This window comes from Thunnus albacares, chromosome 15, assembly GCF_914725855.1.
Source record: "Thunnus albacares chromosome 15, fThuAlb1.1, whole genome shotgun sequence".
NCBI classification, from domain to species: domain Eukaryota; kingdom Metazoa; phylum Chordata; class Actinopteri; order Scombriformes; family Scombridae; genus Thunnus; species Thunnus albacares.
This window is the reverse complement of record NC_058120.1, coordinates 8530659-8551254: the sequence shown is the minus strand read 5'-3', so window position 1 is coordinate 8551254 and position 20596 is coordinate 8530659. Positions and strand designations below refer to the sequence as shown.

Genomic DNA, 20596 nt, shown 5'->3' with positions numbered 1-20596 from the left:
TTATTGATTAATCATTTTTAGTCATTTTTGTTAAGAGAAAATGTCCAAATTCTCTGGTTCCATCTTCTCAAATGTGAATATTTTTCGGTTTCTTTAATATTTTATGACACTAAACGGAATATCTTTGGGTTTTCGACTATTGGTCAGGACAAAAGAAGACATTTGAGGACTTCCGTACGATGCTTTGGGAAACAGTGAACATTTTTCACAATTTTTGGACAACAAATGATGTAAACGAGCTCAACTGTTGTTTTAACACGTCCTATAAATTACATTACAGCAGGACTGTTACTATCCTCCAAGTAGCCACTAGTTTGAATTAATTTCAGTACGCTGTTAAAATCAACTTGCAGACACTTGAAACACGCTCAACTTTCGTAATCCATGACTTGTGTTCGCCACCTTATCATATCACACAATAATACAGTCAACACGTGTCATATAATGTTAACTTACAGTACAGTATGATGTTGGGAAGCTGCAACATCTCTAATAGGAGAGGTGATTACTGAACAGCATTCATTCATTAGTTCTGTTGCAGAAAAATAAAACTCAGAAGATAATTATTAAGCAATTAAAGTTGTGTGTGTGAATTTGCTAGGTCCTTGCATTAATAATGGTGCTGTTCGGCAGCCAGCTGTTGTTGTTCTGTTCTTAAAATAATACATTTCTGAATACAAAAAATATACTCTCAATAAACAGACATGGTTGACTGACAGACAGCTGATTCATCTGTTACTGTAGTTACAGGTTGTTGCAGCAGCAGCACTTAAAGCCAGCAGACGACTTTGCTTAGTTGGCTTCAGCAAAACATCACTCCGGCACACTTTGCATCTTTCAGCCTTCCAAATCTCCATTTGTTTAATTTCACTCATACTGTATTTCCACCATATGAGAAAAGACAGAAAATACAAGCTCTCTAGACGACAATACAATATATGCCAATGAGATATCAGGTGTATTCGATGTATATCTGAATTTGTGTTTGTAATGGATCCTAATTTCTGCAGTGGAGTGAAGGGAGTAATGTATTCATGTCAAATATTTAGTGATCACACTTGTTGCTGTGACGTGTGACCTCTGCAACATTGCGGTTCACAAAAAACGCACAAGATATATTTCACATCGTCGGTTCATGAGCTTGTGTGTTCAAGCTTAGATTGATTCCTTTGCCTGAAATTGGATTTCTTTGATGTGTCAGACAATTTAGGGTGTTTACAGTTTGCTGTGGGTGTGTCGTATGAATGTAGCCAGATGGTGGTGAGCTGCTGCCTGTGGAATAGAAGTCCAAAGAATACCAATTAGGCAAATAAGTAGAAGTAAAACAGAGCTAAACTGTCAGTGGATAAAACCCAAACACTGGCGTTGCTTTTTTTTACATTGGCACCATCTGAGCGAAGAAAAAGTGCCAGGAAGATGCCAGCTGGTTTGTGTGCAGCCTCATCGATGGGATGTGAACTCATTAGTTTACTCATCTAGTTGAGGATATAGAGGTTAAGATTTTGGTTATGGTTAGTGTGAGCGACTAAAGAAGCATGACATTTGTTAAAAAGCAACCAAAGTCAATAGGAAATGATCATGATGTCTTCAAATGAGTTCAAACACACAAACACTTTCATGCACTTGATCTTAAATGTACAATCCTCCCATATGACGCACACATAGCCATGACAAGTGCTGCGAGTTACTTCCAAATGAACAGAGGAGGTGGCGTGTGGTAGGAGAGGAGTAGGAAGCCAGTGAAGAGAGTGCAACACAGGAAGGAGAAAACAAACAATAGGGAGGTGGAAGGGGGGGCATTCCCACCTTCCCCTCTTCTCTCCATTATCTCCTTCCCATCCCCCTCTCACCCTTAACGAGGGATAGTTTTCTCCTCGCCTCTCATCTCTCTCCTCCCCTCCGTTCCTCACCATCTCCAGGGACCAAACACACCCCTGACAGGTTGCCATGGAAACGCCTCACACACACTCTCTCCCTCTCTCTCTCTCTCTCTCTCTCGCAGACTCTTTCTCTCTCATACAGACTCTCTCTCTCACACACAGACACTCTCTCTCTCTCTCTCTCTGTCTCTCTGTCTTGCAGCGGTTAACGCCTGTATCCTCTCTCTCCTCCATTAGCATCCCTCTTGCTTGGAGACAGCAGGGGCGGCAGTTGTTGAAACCCCGAGGTACGGCAAAGTCTCCGCACCTGAATTCATTTGTCACAAGAAAACTTCGAGAAAAAAATACTTTTATATTCCAGATTTATGGGCGCAAGATGTCAGAATTTGGTCCAAGTGATAAATTGTTGGACACAGCTCACCAAACTATCTCATATAAGATGAAATATTGTTCCTGAACACCCCTTTTATTTTTAGATACCTATGGCTTACAAATGCATTTCTGCCAATATCCCTTGAGCTTTGCTCTCCATTATCAAGATAAGAACAACTAGATTAAATTTGCACACAATTACCGTGGACATGCCATGCTCAATTAATGCTCATGGAAGTCAGACAAGAGACAGTAGCTGAGTCCCTCAGCTGGAGCATAACTCATTTATAATTCAGTCCTATTTCTCATACTTAAGGTCAGGACAGAAGGTTTTTTGCAAGCACTCATCCGCATGAAAGGATATATAGACACTATATCACACCCCCGCAGGCTTTTAGAGATCCTGGTCCACTCTGGGGGGTACAAAAAAAAAGGACTGTGTTCCTCTACTGCAGGGCCACTTTGACTCACAGCAGAGCACCAACCGCCAACATCATACAGTGCATGTGTCATCCCCGCTGTGCAGCTCAGGGAGGGTTTTATCCACCTTGTGAAGTGTGTTGGTGTCATCGTGTCACCCAGTGTACATATACAATCTCTGTGCTGCAACAATCCTCACAGGAAACTACAGTACAGTCACATCCACAGGCGTCACATCATCCATTCACCCAGGCTGGATTTTACACCTTTTTTTTTCTCTTTTAAATTTTAAAAATCTCATTTAATATCACTTAATTGGTTCTCTTTTCATCCCAGAATGCTTGGGGGGGAAAGTGTCGTCATCCACCCAAACTCACACAGTGAATTGCACCGCATTTTCCTCCCTCAACACCTACATCACTCCGAAACTGTGAGGCAGAGCTTTTTTCTTTTTTTTTTTTTTATCTCCATTCATCACCACAGACCCCATGGGGACCTCGTCAGGCCTCTTGTTTATTTATTTATTTATTTATTCATTGAATTACTTGCCACCTCCCCAAAATTCCTCACACCCTTTGCCCAGAGAGGGACTACGCCTATTAGTCTGCTGATGAAACCAAGTGTCAATATCTTTTTTTTTCCTGTGAGTTAACAGCCAGTTAATAGTGAGTCGTGCAGGGAAAGATTTTCATTCATCTTGGCAACAGATTGAAACCACAGGAGCACCAAATCCTCAACAAGAAAAAGCTGTAAGACTGTTAAAGAGATTCAGTGCTCAGTCTAAAGTATCATGAGTCTTACCTTTTACCTGCTCCTCCACATGCCAAAATCCACCTTCACGTTTTACATCACTGAGTGGGAGTCCGAGGCACACACTCTGACTAACACACACTCACACACTTGCACAGACTGTCAATGCAATCCTCTTTCTTGAGTTGGTCTCCTTCCACTCTGTCTTCCATGGAAAAAAAAACTACCTTCATAAAAATCCGTTTTTTCTTTTTATTTATTTATTTATTTTTTATCTGGTTATCTCTCCGGTTACCCGGCAGCTCATCCTTCCTGACGGAGGCTCCAGGTTTAAGGAGGCATCGGCACCGCACTGGATGACGGCGGGTAGAGAGAGGCAGAGAGATAGAGAGGAGAGAGAGAGAGAGAGGCAGGGAGATGGAGAGGAGAGAGAGAGAGAGAGAGAGAGGGAGATGCGTCAAGCCAGCCGCAGCTTTAGATGGGGCTGGGATGACTTCGTCTTCAGAGTAAAAGCTTGAAACAAATGCAACAGTTCAATAACGAGTTATTTTTTGACATGGCTCCTTCTGCAAGTGTTGGAAAAACCTGCAGTATTGTGGTTGTATCTGAGGCTACCGTCCTGCTGCTGTGGTATGGAGGATCAAACCAGACGGAAAAATAATGACTGAACTGAAGAAGTGAATTGATTTATTAAGTGATCAAATACATTAAGAGACCAATAAAAATTATAAACAATGCGCAAAGACAAAATATTTATTTACACTCACTTTATTTCTATTTTCCTTCAGTAGAACTTATGTTCTGCAATATTTTCTCATGGGGTGTGGCCTATTTACTTTTCAAGTAATATGCTAATGTTTGCAAATGTTTAGCTTTGATTTTTTTTAATTGATTAATTATGAGAGCATGAATTCTAAATCATTATTAGTTGTACCAGTTACAAAGCACACCACTGCTTCACAGGACAGATGAGTAGCTTAAGATAAGGATTAGCTTATAAAATCAATGTTATATCTAATATGCAGCATATTTATTTATTTAGTTAAACTTCATTTAGCCGTGTAGTCTCATTGACATTGAGATTTCTTTTTCAAGAGAGGCACAAGAACAATTATGATCAGACAAACACGCAGTTCATATACAGACAATCACACAGTTCGTATACAGAAACAACAGGTGGACAGCCACAATCTAGTTTGAAAACTGCCTAATCTGAAGATGTAGGAATAAGCAAAAAGATAAATCCAGGACAACACAAGAGGAATTGCTTGAACTGCCCCATTTTGTGCATAGTGAAGATAAAATATAATATGCAATCCAATTTTTAGATGTTGAAGTTAAATTTTATGAATCCACCGTCATGAGGAAAGTCTTGTTCAAAATAAAGTCTTCTGAGGGAAAATAAATTTAACAAGACAAAATGTGGAATTCATTTAAACATTTATGGCAAGATTTTCAGGAATAGACCCAAATGATAGATAGAAGATAGAAGGTAATAAGTGTAACCGGCAGAAGAAGTAGCCACACTAAAGAGTTGGCAGACTATTGGGGAAAAACTCTGATCTCTGATGAGCTCTGATCACATGCATCAAGTTATTTCTCCTCTGTTCATTTTCAAGATAATTCTATTTATTTCTTTGTCTATTTCATTCTTTTATTAAATAATTTGGCATTGATTTATTTATTGCTCAATTTATTTGATCATTGTATTTGACTATTCATCAATTCATTAAAAAATCAGGATTGGTCCTCCATACAGTTGGACATTTGACCAAGGTATTTAATCTAATATGAATTGTGAACTTACTGTATGTGAAATTGATGACCATCAGGCCTACTTATTTAGTGTTTTTTTATATGACAAAGTATGATCATTTTCATGCCAAAACATGCTCTCACTGTAATAGGACACAAAACTACAGTCAACCCCAAATAAAGAAAAAATAGAGAGACAAGAAAAAAAAAGATAAAGAAAAGACAACAATGATTAACACTCATTCTTGTGTGTGTGTGTGCAGTCAGATCAAAATATCACATTAGCATTAGCTCAAAGGCTTTCTACAGACAACCAGTATTGATCAGTTCCCCAATCATTATATCAGAGATGGGAAACGCTGACACCCAGATAAACGTATCTGATTTCTAGAGGAAAGGTCAATATCAGGCTCACGTATCAGCCACAAACCCTGATCTAATCTTTCATGCTAGAAGCAGCATTTACTCCTTTATTCAGAGAGTGGAAATCCTGTCACCTTAGACCATCTAATGTGTGCAGATGAAGAATTAAATAATGTTTTTTGGTGTTTTTGCCACAAATCCATTTCCAAAGATCTGAAAGCATATCTAATTTTAAAAAGCACTTGATATGTTTAATAAGTTTTTATTTTGAAAGTTTCCACAGGAAGCCCTACATTATATTCTTTCTGGCTTGCCATCAGGATGGTGGAAATCCAGTCTTCCAAGTTAATCAGTCTTCTATTACCAGTGAACAGCAGCTCACAGCATGGAGCAAAAAAGAGAGGAGTGCATGTGGGATCTATTGTGTTTCTACCTCCACTTCTCCCCCTTTTTTTGTCTCTTCTTTCTTTGTCACTGTGCTCGCTGTGACTTAATCCGAGATCAGCTTTTATCCAGTTTTACCCTTTATCCTTGTTTCTCATGCACACCACACTTCCCCTTATCTTCCCCTTATTTGAATCTTCTGTGACATACTCTCCCCTGTAACTAAGTCACAAGGGACCCCCGACGTACATGTGGCATAATGAAGATATGAGGTGTGTGAGTGTTCAGATCTATCCTTATGAGGACCAAATTTCATCAGGAAGACAGTATAGTGTGAGAAAAATCCCAGGTTTGACATATATTCAGGGTTATTTTGTAGTATGGATGTAGTTTTTTATTGAATATTACATTTAGGATCAGGTTAAGATTAATGAGTTAAGGTAAGGAAGGAGTTATTTTTGCATATAGAGGTAATATTAAAACAAGGGTCCATAACTAACTACTCTAAAGGTGTGCTCAGACAGAATGCAATGCAAATGTTAGAGTTGGCATGACATACACAGTCAATGGAAATTTGTGAGTGGGTGCGCCCGGGGTGGTGTGAAATGAGGTGAAGATGCATTTGCACAAGTTAAAAATGTTTAAACTTTTTAAAAATGTGTGCCTCTTATCCTGGGGCACTGAAACTCTCCCACACAGTTGGTGCATTGCTAGCTAGTTAAGCTAACGTTTGTATAGTCAGTGTATTGGCTTGGTTTGTTGCGAATAAACACAGCCTGCACAAACAGACCAGCAAAAACTTGGTGATAATAGAATATTTTTTATCTCAACACTTTTGTGATTAATGATGCCCTTTTCTTATGTTTACCAGCTAGAATTAGGTTTGCACTCAAAATTTGTACCAATTTTCAGCAATCATTCATACAGGGATCAATAATACCAGAGGCAGAAATGCCAATTTATTCACTGACAGTATCCTCGACAGACCAGAATGCAGTGAAGCCACAGGACAAGTTGGGTTATAGATGAATCTAAAACCTCTTTAATTGCTCATATGGTTCAAGAAATAGTTAGACATTTTGGAAATAAGCTTTTTTTTTGCTTTCTTGCCAAGAGTTAGATGAGAAGATGAACACCACTTTCATGTTTGTCTATTTAATATGAAGCCAGGACATAGTTAGCTTCGATTAGCAAAAAAGCAGGATGAAACAGCTAGCCTTGCTCTTTAGCTAAGATAACAGAATCTGCCTACGAATGATGACAAGTTGTGGTTTTACAAGATGTAATGTGTTAATTAGTGAACTTCAGAGGTGCCTGTTAGCAGATTTTTGATCTTTCGACATGGCCAGGCTAGCTGTTTCTCCCGGCCTCGAGTCTTTATGGTAAACTAAGCTAACGGTCGCCTCTCTCTATATACCTATATGTAATAGACTGAGAGTGGTATCAATCTTTTCATCTAACTGTGAGCAAAAAAGCATGTTAAACTATTCCCTTAACATTACTGATGTTTACATGCATGTAAAACAATGCATGTTGCTTTGATGGTTAACAAAAGGCATTCTGAAGTAGAGAGGGCACCTTAAAGCAAAGTGAATATATTGAATTAATGGTATTTAACATTATAAGCGACATTGTTTCTTTACCTTCCAAGTGCAGGATTAAGGACCAAGTGTAGTCAATGGGAGGTCCTCACAAATATGGAAATACGATCTGTGTGTGTGTGTGTGTGTCTCGCTGTGGGGAGGATGGCAGGAATATTGATTCCACTGTCTTCATTAGCATGTACCTGTGGGGCTAACGTCTCTATGGGGTTCTGGCTAGACAACCTAACACTCCGTTTCTCTCCCTGTGGTGAAAGACGGGCATACCACTCCCCTCCTGTGCCGCCTGACACTTTGGACTGAGAGTGAGACCAAAATAGAAGCAGTAAAGACAGAACCGGAGACCAAAGAGGAACAGACACAGTTCTGGCATCTATGGCAACCATGCTGAGGAAGAAATGAACTATAACCTAAAATGTCTGTAGCTCTTTACACTTTTTATTGCTCCATAATTCATCACACTTCCAGCTCTCGTGATACTAACATCAAATGATTCCTCTCTCAGTTTGATGCATTGTCCTTGTTTCACCATGTTCGGTTGTAAAGCAACTTTAATTACATTAAGTTGTAAGGGCAGTATAAAAAAACTCAATTTGATGGATTGAAAATTACTGTTACACTTCAATTAAAAAGAAGGAAAAACATAATAATCACATTAAATGAGAGGAATTAATCCTCCCATTAGCTTATTTTCTTTTCAAGACAATCCTTTGAATCAACATGCAGAGCTTAAATGAGGGTTTGGGAATTTAAATAACAAAAAACTATTTATTCTCAAAAGCTTTGACAGCTTTGTCACAAACATGTTTCTCCCCCTAGAAACAACTCAATCCAAAATATCAATTAAAACAGCCTTTGCGTGTAGGCTAATAGGGTGCATAAGAAGCCAATAATATTTTCTGTTATTTATGTTTGTATTTTTGTGGAAATTATATCTATGTTTGGATTTATGATGCCAGTTTCTCCATGTGTTGAAATGTCTATTGGAGCCTGTGGTATTTTCATTAAATCTGTGTTGAACTGCCTGTATGTCTGAAATATCTGTCATGGTAACATACTGGATATAGATGAGGTGATTACTCCTCCTGCTGTACTAAAGATTTTTCCTTTTTTTTTTTACCTACAATTGTAAGTGTTTTCCTCTCTAGCAGACATAAAATTCCTTGTTTCCTTTTTCAGATTGTTTTGGTGTGTGTTCTGTACGCAGAGGTGTGGACCCAGAAGCAAGACTGGTAGACAAGGCATACGAAGTTAAAAAAGCTCGATAATCAAGGTAGTAACAGACAGTCAATTAGCAGACAAAACCAAACAAGGAGCAGGCAGGCAAAAACTGGAAGCAGGCAGGAGTCATGAACACACAGGCAGGTATAAGTGGAACAGAGGGCTGGAACGTCAAAGCTACAGAGCACAATGCATGATCTTGCAAATGCCTAGGGAAAGGAGCTGGTAAACTGTAAATACTGAGTGGCTAATGAGGGAATGAGAGACAGATGAGCAGGTGGGTGTGGGAATTGGGTGACAGGAGATGGCGGGAACACGCTGAGGGCAGCTGCTGGACAGGTGGAGAATGACAGGAGAGGTTAGTGACTGAGCCGTGAGAAATAATGGACAACATTTTTTTGCCAATCCTACTTAGGATTACAATATCTAATATATCAAAAATATAACAAGGCATCTTTAGGTAACACACAAGAAAAACACCACTTGTAACATATTCTTTCAAGTAACCCTGTGTGTCTAATTGACAACAGCAAATACATTTTGCTGCAAATGTTCAGATGTTTGTACTGAATGTGTCAGTTAAATGTTAACTTATTTGTTTTCCTACAATGTCCGCTCATAGCAACTAAAGCATGATTACCCATCCCCACCCATGATTAAGATCCCACAAGACTTAAAGGATATGGTTGGTGATTTTCTATGTTTTTCTTATTGTCAATGCATTTCATGTGCAGAGCCAAACCAACAATGAATGCATCCTACTTACAAGTACTGTGTGTATATCCAAAGCCTGATATTTTATATTCATATGAGCCACACATTACACTGGGTGACATATTCCTTCACCCCAAAGTGTGGTTACAGTGGTTTATTTAGAAATGGATCCAAAGACTAATAACATCAATCACATTGTCAGTCTTAGGGGAATAGTTTGTAGTACGGCAGACACCACTTTGTGGGAACATTCTGTTTATGGAGATTTGCTAGCTTGTTGTACTACATATTGCAACCTTTTTACTTTGTATTGAGGTACTTTGAGAAATTTACCATGTAGCACAAAGTCAAGAGGTTACAATATCTATCAGCAACCAGTGAAGCTCTATAAACACAATCACATTCCCATGCAAGCTCTGCCTTACAAGGAACCACTCTCTGGAGAATGAAACAGTGATTCCTGTTATTATAATACTTATTATATACTTATAAGTAGATCAATTCATTGTTGGTTTAGCTTTGCAAATGATGTTGACACTAAGAAAAATATAGAAAATCGCCAGCCTTATCCTTTAAATTTAACATGATGAAGGGATTTTTTTCCTCATCTTTCTCCAAGGAGCCAGCTCCCTCTTTGTGTATCATCCATGTTTTAAAAATCTATTTCTGTTGTTATCTTACCAAACAAAATATTGTGTGGGTCAATGTGAAAAGGACAATAAAAATGTAAAAGCCCTTGTTAATGTTAGTTATTAACCTTGTGCACCAGGTGGAAAATCAGCCCCTCATTAAAACTACAAAGAAAACCAGCGAGGCTAAGTCCTGAGAAGTATGGAGCTAGATAGTTGATTCAGCAGAACATAATTAAGCAAATAAATATTGCTTTCATTTTTCTTTTACAAACCATTTTGCTAATGATGAGGTTGTTAATAGTTAAGTATTCTGGTCATGCCTGCACCATTTCAGACTGCAGCCAAAATGTAGAATGTTCTCCAGACTGATTGCAAATAACAACAGCAGCAAGGCTATAAAAATAAGTGACTTGCATCTTGACATTTTGGATTGATAAACAGGAAATATTGTTCCTCTGTATTAATATTCAGAATGATTAAAACACTGAGTACATGCCATTTTCTTTTTTTAATGTAACTCAAAAGGTCAGATGAGGAGACTGTAAACTTAATTTGAGAGTGACAGCCCTTTCATAAACGAGGAGCGTACACTGCCAGATCTGGATGACAGTAATTATGCCTTATGAAGTAAAAGTCACTTTTGCAATAATCTAATATGTCCTGCATTAATACCAATCTGTTTGCTTCACCCACTCTCTTCAGCAGGCTCATTATTAAGAGGATGAGGCTGGGAAAAATATTTATCACTATGGCAAGAGCCATGAATTTAAAAACTAAACACAAAGAAAAACCCAAGATGCATTTGTCAGATTCCAAGTTAAACTAACTCATAGCATGCAGTATTGATGTTTATTGTGGACCAACTAAAGTAGAGTATTTGATCATTAAATTTAGACTATTTATTCACCCGAATACACTAAGTTAAACGAAAGTGTGCAATGGAATGGAACAGTCAATGGAAGATATCAACTCTTAAATACATGTGAAAAAAATATAATTACAGCTTAATAGCTAAATTAGTACTTCTGGTGTAACTTAAAAGTAAAGTAAGAGATTAATCTAATTTGAAACATCTAAGGGGCTAAGTGACAGACTGCAGGTCAGTCCCTCTTCTCAACACGACTTGCTTCCACCGCCCCAGAGCCTGGCGGTGACGAAGCCTCGAGTCACAATCATCTGGCTTAGATCATAAATGTCGCCTGTACTCACGCAGAAGTTGTGCAGAAAGGCAGAAACAACAGGGACAGAAGGCACACCATTTGGTCTCAACTTCAAGGCTGTGAAGAAAACGACTGTGCCATCTTGACTTCATCATGCCGAAGGTGCTCTGTGTCAAGTGAGCCCTAGCTGGGACGACGCTGGGTGTACATTAGTGGAATCACAGTCCTTTGGTATTATCTATTATGTACTTGAGCACATCAGTGTTGTGGAAAGATGGGTATCCCACAAACAAATGTAGTAACATTTGGGATTGTTATATAAACCCCTATACCTTACACAGGCTTGTCTTGTGCTGGCTTATCTCTGGCTGATGCCTGACCAGCCTCCTGGTGATCTTGTGTACTACAGTGGGGTTGCATAAGGCTGGAGATGTTAGGATGTGTGACAGCTCGCCTTTAAACAAACAGCAGCACCTCCAGCCGATGTGCTCAGTCTGCCACGGTTGTTGTTACTGTCCAGGGGTTGAGTCAGGTTGTGTATCGCCATGATCTGGGCAGTCAGAAATGTGCTTAAAGGTCAGGCTCCAAACTAAATACACAACACATGGCTGGTTCAGTCTAGTTTATTAGATTTTTTTTTTTTTCTTGGTAAAAAGTCCAATGTGATAGCTGAATGCTGTAGACTGAAGAAATTATTTTCATGGGTTTGCACTGGACTTAGTCTTTTTAAAGGAATTGTTTGACTCTTTAGAAAATAATGATGTGACTATATATCTGTACGCCAATTATGAAGGTAGAGTCAGCAGGTGGAAACAGGGGGGAACAGCTAGCCTGGCTCTGTCTAAAGGTACAAAAATAATAATCTGGCTATCAGCACCCCTAAAAGCTCACTAGTTAACACATTATACATCACATCTTTAATACATACAAAAACCAAGACTGCAAGCCACTGCACTCAGCCAAGAAATAGTGCCAGAATGTAACTCCCCATAAAAATATAACTATCATGTGTTAATTAGTGAGATTTAGAGGTGTTGATAGGATTTTTTTCTCCTTGCTAGCTATTTCCCTCTGCTTCCATTCTTTAGGCTGAGCTAAGCTAACTGTCTCCTGGCTCTGGCTTCAGACAAACAGAGTGGTATATATTTTGTCATCTAATTTTGTGTGTGTGTGTGTGTGTGTGTGTGTTTCCCAAAATGTCAAACTATTTGTGAGACACCATACATTTTGAATTTTTAATAAGATATAACATGTCATGCTAGCCTCTGCTTCCATTCTTTATGCTACGCTAGTTGTCTCCTGGCTCTAGCTCCTTATTTACAGTCCAGATATGAGTGGTATCTATTTTGTCATCTACAGTTTTTGCAAGAAAGTGAATAGCAGTACAGTATTTCCCAAAATGTCAAACTATTCCTGTAAGGGAGATGCTGAAACAATTCGGGTGTATGAAATGGTGAATTTCATGTGACCCACTATACAATGGAGAAAAAAAGCAAAAGCTTCATCCTTTAAGCTGGACATTGAACAAAGATAAAGAAGGAAACTCAAATTTCTGAAATTTTACACCACTACAACACACACACAAACACACACACACACACACACACAGAGCAGCAAAACCCGGTGACCCCCTGTAATAACAAGCGGATGTGCAACATGTGTAATGAAATTATTTTACCACCGATGCCTGGTAAATGAGGACATGTAGACTGTGATTAGAGGATGAGGAGTCAGACCACAGAGCAATAAACAAATCATTAATGGAACGACATGGGAGCAACTACACTGAGCTCATAAAATATCGAGCATATCGTGATCATTTCATGATTACTGGCAAATTTAAAACAAGTAAGTCGGGGTCACATCTTTTTTAACATTTTGTTTACATGTGAAATGTATTTACAGGGCAACAAGGACATGGCATGGAAATGAGCATGAAAAATAAAATAAACCTTATTTAGCCGTCTTTCCCTATTGCAACACTGTATAACAGTGTTTATAATTACTTTAACTGTTCATTATCTTGAGTTACAGTCTGAATATTGTATCATTTCAGCAGCAGTCGTGTAACTAAAGCTAAATTCTGCACCATATATGTCTCAGAGGAGCAATTAAACAAAAAACAAAGCCAATTTATTGTGCACATTAAATCAACACAACCCAGTCCTTTATACAGTCTCGCACAAATGCACTTGTTTTGGAATTACTGAGAGATAACAACCATGAAAAAGTGACAACTGGCTCCGAGGTGGGCGTTGAATGGTTGGAGGCTGCACCAGTTGATGAATGCAAGCCAAGTGCACAAAGGCAGCGACTGACTGCAAAGTACTGGAGGCATTAAAAACAAGCAGCGATAAAATGTCATTGTAGTTACAGAAATGGAGCTAAATAAACTTATTGGAAAATAGTCAATCGAGAAACATTATCATAATCTTAATATCTGAATAAATTTGAAAGAAGAACATTTCTTTCAAATCAGACTGACTGACTGTTACTGATTGTATTTTTTTTTCTCATCTTTTCCAGTAAAGGCAAAAAGAGCTCAGTAGAACATTACTATTGGGTTAAGGTTAGGGCTTCCCTCTTGGTACATCCATGCACTAGCAAAAGCATTCAATTGCATATTTGTACTTTATAGAAAACAAGTATTGTATCTTCAAAAAGAAGGCTATGTTTTGAAGGATATCTGTGCTTTATCGATGAAAGCAGCAATAATGCTGTTGAAGTCTTTATAAGACCAGTAGTGGTTTAGAGGTTAGATAATCTGTGGAGGAGAACATATATCTCTTGAGCTGTGTTTGTGCCTGCAGATATCACATAATTTCATAATTTATTACTAACTAATATTAATATTTTACTGTTTAGCTCAGTAGTTTTGTCATAACTTTCTGTTTATTTTATCTTTGAATTGCTTCTCCCAAGGCTTCTTATATCTTTTAAGCCTACTGAGACATTAGCTATGTCCCAGTTCCATACTACATTCTAACTATACACAGTATTCACTATATGCTAATTATCATAGTATAATGTTTTTGCAGTCAAGACAAAAAAAAATCTGGGGCGGCGAGTTGCTTCTTTATTTCCTTTGTGCACTCGATTGTGGGACAAGACACTCACAAATCAAGCATTTTTTTTTTAATACTGACTTTTTGTCAATTTCCAGTGTTAACCCTCAAAGCGTTCATAGAATTCGTATTAGTGGAATTAGGGAACAGCTATTGTATGTGATAGTGACCTGTAATAATAATTTTGTCTTGAAATATATACAGTATGTAGAGGAATAGGCAACCCGATTGTGAAGAACCTGAGCTTTAATTACAACGAGTGACACCCAGGAGATGTCCCTGATTAGTTAATTTTTCTTCTACTTTGCTAAATTAACAGCTTAAAGCTGCACTAATCAATATTTTATGTTAACAATGGATAAGATTACATTGTGTAATGTGAAAGGAGTTGCTCACAGTGACAAACTCACAAAGAATTATCACCAGACTGTAGTTACCACCAGTTTATCCTTTTTATCTCATTGTTTGGTTTTATGTTGGTCCGTAACTTACGTGTTTTGATTCGGTCCAATTGCTGTCATCAACCCTGTTTCCAGCTACAGCAGGTAGCTGTTTTCAGCTAAATAAACTCTCCTAAAACCACTGTATCCTGCCTGCCCAGCAGAAAACAGCAGGCAGACCAAATTAGTGTTCAACTGGAGAACATACTAGAGAATTTAGTGGCAAAACAAACATATTTCCCTCAGTTGGTGGGACCAAAACAGCACTAAAAGGAGAGTGAATAACAATCACGACTCCAGAATTAATTAACGTTGCTCTGTGTCTGCATGATGTATAGGGAAATGATTGCTAAAAGATTTACCATGACAACTTTATAAGGTGATAATATGTCAACATTTGTCCAATGTCTTCAGCTTGATTTGCTGCCCCCAAGAGGCCAGAAAAAATGACTTAATGCAGCTTCAAGTCTTTGGTTAGAATAAAAATCTGATGACCCTTAGTAGTCCTTGGCACATATTCTTGGCTTATTTATTTGTGTAATATGTAATTATGATTACAACTACTATAACCACTACAACTATCATTACAGATCAAAAAAGTAATGTTTATGTAGTCTCATTCACAATTAAGACTTGTGCTTGGGAACTGCAGTCATTCAACCAATAGCAGGAAGAACAGCCCTGCTGCTGTTTGTTACTCTGGCAGTAGATTTTGGGCGTGGCATAACGAAATGTTATGAAATTAAATGGTAGGAAAATATTCACCTCAGTGAATCGAGACAACAAATTAAATATGACTACTGAATCTCTCGAGCTTATTTGTCACAGATGAATGACACGGGGAGTGCACATGAGGCTATTATTACCAGGCAATTTAATACATAACTGCCAGTGCAAACACCATGAAACTTCACAAAAGGCTATGCTAATTATTTCTAGTTTGTGTGAACCCTGCCAGTTGTGACCTCACTATCCTTTGAAAGTTAGATGAATGCACAGATCAAATTAATGAGAAATTCTATCGATTGAATATCTTCAATCTGTTTCAAAAGTGCTCAAACTCATTGACTGACCCACTTGTTTTAGGAGAAATAAACTTTTAGGTTTCTTTTCCTCATTTCTTTTCAAAGCAGTGGTTTTCCATCCTCTGGATTTACAGCTCTACTCCAGCCATCTAATGAGGGACTAACTGACACCTGTGTTGCCTGGTGAATGTAATTAACTGCAATTAACCACCTGGTAAGATAGATAACCAGTAGCACTCTGGGTCCTGAGGACAGGATTGAGAACCACTGTGTTAATTAACACAATACACACTAAATGTCAATTTGTCAATTAGTAAAGTAAAGTAGAAAAGGGCAAAGTGGTTTGTATCAATGATTAAATGAGAAAAAGTCAGATTCTTAATGTTACAAAATGACCAAGGAAGGCAGCTAGTGGGGAAAATAACAATGGCTGAAAGGAACAGTTTGATATTTTGGGATATCTTACTGAGAGTTAGATGAGAAGATTGATACCACTCTCATATTTTTTGTTTAAAAGATATGACTGGTGATTTTCTATGTTTTCCTTATTGTCAACAAATCTCATGTACAGAGCCAAACCAACAATTAATTGATCCTAGTATTGTATGCATATCCAAAGCCTGATATATGTTATTCCCCTGTCCAAAAGCTATTAAAAGCATGTCAGTGCACCACAGCATTGCACTGGGTGACATGTTCCTTTGCCTCAAAGAGTATGGGTACAATACTTTATTTAGAAACAGCTCCAAAGACAAATGACAGCCATCATCTTTTCAGTCTCTGAAGAGTAGTTCAGTGTTAGGCAGACACTACTGCATGTTTCACTAGCTTGCTGTGCTACACAACCTCTTGACTTTGTATTGAAGTTCTTTGAGAAATTTACAATGTAGCACAAAGTAAAGGGGTTATGATATGTAGCTCAACAAGCTAGAGAAGCACTGTAAATTGAACTACAGTCCCACACATGTGCGGTCGTGTCTGCCAGAACTACTCTCTGGCCACTGAAAATGTGATGCTGATGAAATGCTGTTATTAGTCTTTGAAGCCATTTCTAAACAAATGACCGAACCCGTACATAAGTTTGAAGGAACCATGTCATCCAGTGCAACAGTGTGGCTCAGTGACATGTTTTGAATAGTTTTTGGACAACACATGGCACAGAGGAATACAATATATCAGCCTTTGAGTACACACAATACTTCGAATCAATACTTTGGATCAATTCATTGTTGATTTGGCTCTGCACATGAGACAATAAGAAAAATATAGAAAATTGCCAGCCAGTAATATAAAGCTACAAATGGCTAACTTAGCTTAGCACAAAGACTGGAAGCGGAGGAGGTCACTGTGCCTGGCCAAGAAATAGTCAGGTACATAATAATGATAATAATCATGTAGTTAAAGTTTTTGTATGGATTAAACAAATGAGATACAACAGAGGCTAGCTGTTTCCCCCTGCTTGCAGTCTTTGTGCTGATCTCACACTGTAGATTCATATGTAACAGAATGAAAGTTGTATCAATCTTTTCATGTAACTCTCAGCAAGAAAGCGAATAAGCATATTTCCCTAAATGTGAAACTGCCCTTAATAAATATGTGGCCAGATACTAAAATTTCAGGCTTTCAGAACTCACGTTTCATCCCTTTTCAGCTGTTTGGAGTCAGTATTGAAGCAGGACACAAAGTAGGAAAATTGCTCCTGGGACCAGAAATCTCATGCAGCCTCTCGGATCTCACAGGCAGTTGAAAAGCAAGAGAAATAACTAGGTGGTAGTCCAAAGAGATCAATAAAATGGTAAAAACAATCCTACACTGCTCTGGGAGCCAGCAATGTGAAACACGGGGATAATATGCTGTTTCTTCTTAGTTGGCTGTCAGGAGTTTACTGGCTCAGACAGGTGTACAGGGAGTTTGGATCAATAACAAAAACCCCCACGATGTGTACGATGGACTGCTTTGCCCTGCATGACTGTGTTGTCTTTATGTGTTGATGGTGTCTCAAGGGTCTTTCTATATATATGTTAAGTGCATGTGTCGAGGCTTTAAATGTAATCCAAGTATTCACAATCAAGATCACAGACTAGGCTAACTGCCTCTCTGATTACCCTTCCTTCATTTAATCTGGGCTAACAAATCCCGCCATTGATCCTTACATTACTGGGAGAGAAATGAGCGCCCAGATGGTCCCTGGGGAAATTGATCAGCCATCTACAGAATGGTGAGCTGATAAAGCATTAAGCTCCACAAATGGCTGTGGAGATCATTTACTTGTAAGGGTATTACACAGTGTAATGTCCTAATTATAGCTGCTGGCAACCTACACCATATATAATACATAGATTTTTTATGTTAAATTACTGGGGTGCTCTGTTTCTATGCATTACTATTCACTCACACTGAGAACCAGATTGCGTCAGCCTTTACAGTCATATCAACATACACAAAAGTTTTCCATGTTTTATACTTTTATTGATTGTCTGAAATTCCCTCCTCACCTTTGCACACACACAATAGATTTTTCACCTTATGTTTCTGCTAAGTTAATTTCTTTTCCTCTGAATTGTGTGCTGCCACCATCGAAGCCCCAGATAGGAAATATCCCAGTAAGACAGACAAGACCGCAGTGCAATCCAGACAACAGTGAATTGTAAATCACTGTCTTTTAAGATGAAAGCCTGCAGGGTGTAGACTTGAGGCTGTAAACAAATCCATTCCTGTACTGCCCACTGGCCATGGGATTGCAGCTCCTTCCAGATTTTAAGTGATGGACAGCAGTCCTGCCTGCCACAGAATCAACAGAAATACTCAGGCGCAGTCCTAAAACAAGTCAACTGGATAAATATTCCACAGTAATAATATTTTATGTTTGGCTGTTGGTTTTGTGTGCTATTCTGCAATTCTAAAAAAAGTAAGTATTATAGCTACGAAACAGGTTGCTTTAGCAATATTTTTCTTTCGTAAGTGTATTCTGATTTTAGCCTCCATTATGTATTTCCCATGCTGGATTACGTCCTTCTGTCCGATTGATTTGACCTGTTGTGTGGCATTGGAGGGTTTGGGATTTTGATAAGCGCCTCTGACTGGAAAACAAGGAGGCCCTGCGGCTACCGCGGCTGACTGGAGACTGAGAAACTATGCTCAATTCAATTTACCACATTGACTGCATTCATTACTGCCAGGGTTAGTCTGTAACCCCATTTAATAAAGTGACCATGTCAGTGGCCTTGTGTTTACCTGTCTGCACAGACTGGGACGTCCACGTTCACAACAGAATAATTAAAAATATTCTGTTGGTGGGCAGTTTTCAGTGAATGCAGGATGCAGACAAACTTGCATTTATTCCTCAAATGTTAAAATAGTTACACTGCATATTAAATTTACAAATAATATAATGTATAATGTACTGTATTATTTTTTGGCACTGATGCAAAACACTAGTTCATTAGTAGTGTGAATGTAAAATTAATGATTGTTATTGTTATAACTGTCATTGTTATTCATTCCCCATTTTAATTTAATAATATCAATCACAAGAAGGGGATGTACATAAGAGAAGCAGATGAATTACGGACTAGTACAGACAGATTTTTAACATCCGAGACATTTTCGCTGTGGATTGGGCAAAAGGCTTTTATAACATTTATAGATGTTGACAGTGAGTCCTAACAACACTACAAGAACTGAGTATCCAGATCAGACAACTTGAAGTTCCAATTTCTGATTTGATGTAACAAATCTGAGCAGTGGGACTGCTGTGAGAAAGTGTTATTGTTGAGCTTGACATTTCAGTCTTGACCATGGAAAAAAAAGTAGATAAAACAATCTCAACACAAGGTCCACTTACTTGGTTGTTCTGGAGAAGAGGACTGTCATGAAACTGTAGATATTCCATTTATTTTATTATTTTGAACACCTCTAGTACCAGAACTTGTCCAACTGGCTAAAACAGTTCATGCTTGACCTTGGAAACCGATGAAGACCTTGTGATATGGCCTAAAATAAGCAAGTAAGTGGACCTTAAATTGTTTTGTTCTTTCATGTGGAATTCTGCTTTTTTTTTAATGTCACACGTACAAGTGTGTATTCTTCTTTTAACTCTTGATATATCCCTTTTTTTTTAACTGTGGTCCTGGGAGAACTCAACTCTGCTTTTGTGGAATGGGGGGATGTTTATTTTATTAATGTGTTTAATGAAGCAGACCTTCACTTCAGTTTGTACATTGGCATGTACAGTGGTTATTTGATTTTAAAGACACCTTTTTTCAATTGACCACAACGTCCTTACATATTGTGTAAGTAGTAATTTGTTTATACAGGTGTTAATATAGTAGATTAATTGTTTGAATCGCTGAGTTAATTTGCAATATTAAAATTGGTGTATTGCAGCTTGCTGTAATTACTGATATTAAGCAACTGTTAGCAAAAGTTAAATGTTCTGTATGGTTTCTTGAGTTTTGTAATGATTTTCTCAGATTATTTGAAAATGCCTCCACTGATGTTTGGTTGATTCGTGTTCATCATGCACCAAACATTCGTTCAACAACGTTCTTGAGAAGGATCTTACATGGGAGATCATCTGGCCTTTAAAGGTTGCTACAACAACCATGTCACAACTTCAACAAGGACCTAATGAAACGTCTACAGTCACTTAACGCTTCATCAGATCAAGAAGGATCTAGTTGTAGATTCTTCGCCTGCTGGCTTTAAGAACGCCGATCCTTGAGACTGTGATGACATTTGTCATGCTGAAGTGACATTTTTAAAGTTGCCCTGGTGGCAATGAACTGAGAAGGGAAACCATGTTGCCCAAAGTA

General features: G+C 38.2%; 1 protein-coding gene across 2 annotated transcripts in view; it reads right to left on the bottom strand.

Annotated features, from left to right (window-relative positions):
• Positions 1-3852, bottom strand: part of lingo2b (leucine rich repeat and Ig domain containing 2b) — a 32431-nt gene extending 28579 nt beyond the window's left edge. For both annotated transcript variants that reach the window (XM_044373926.1, XM_044373927.1), the window contains exon 1: positions 3474-3852. The gene's annotated coding sequence lies outside the window, so the exon portion shown is untranslated. The remainder of the gene's footprint in view (positions 1-3473) is intronic.
• Positions 3853-20596: the final 16744 nt, after the last annotated feature.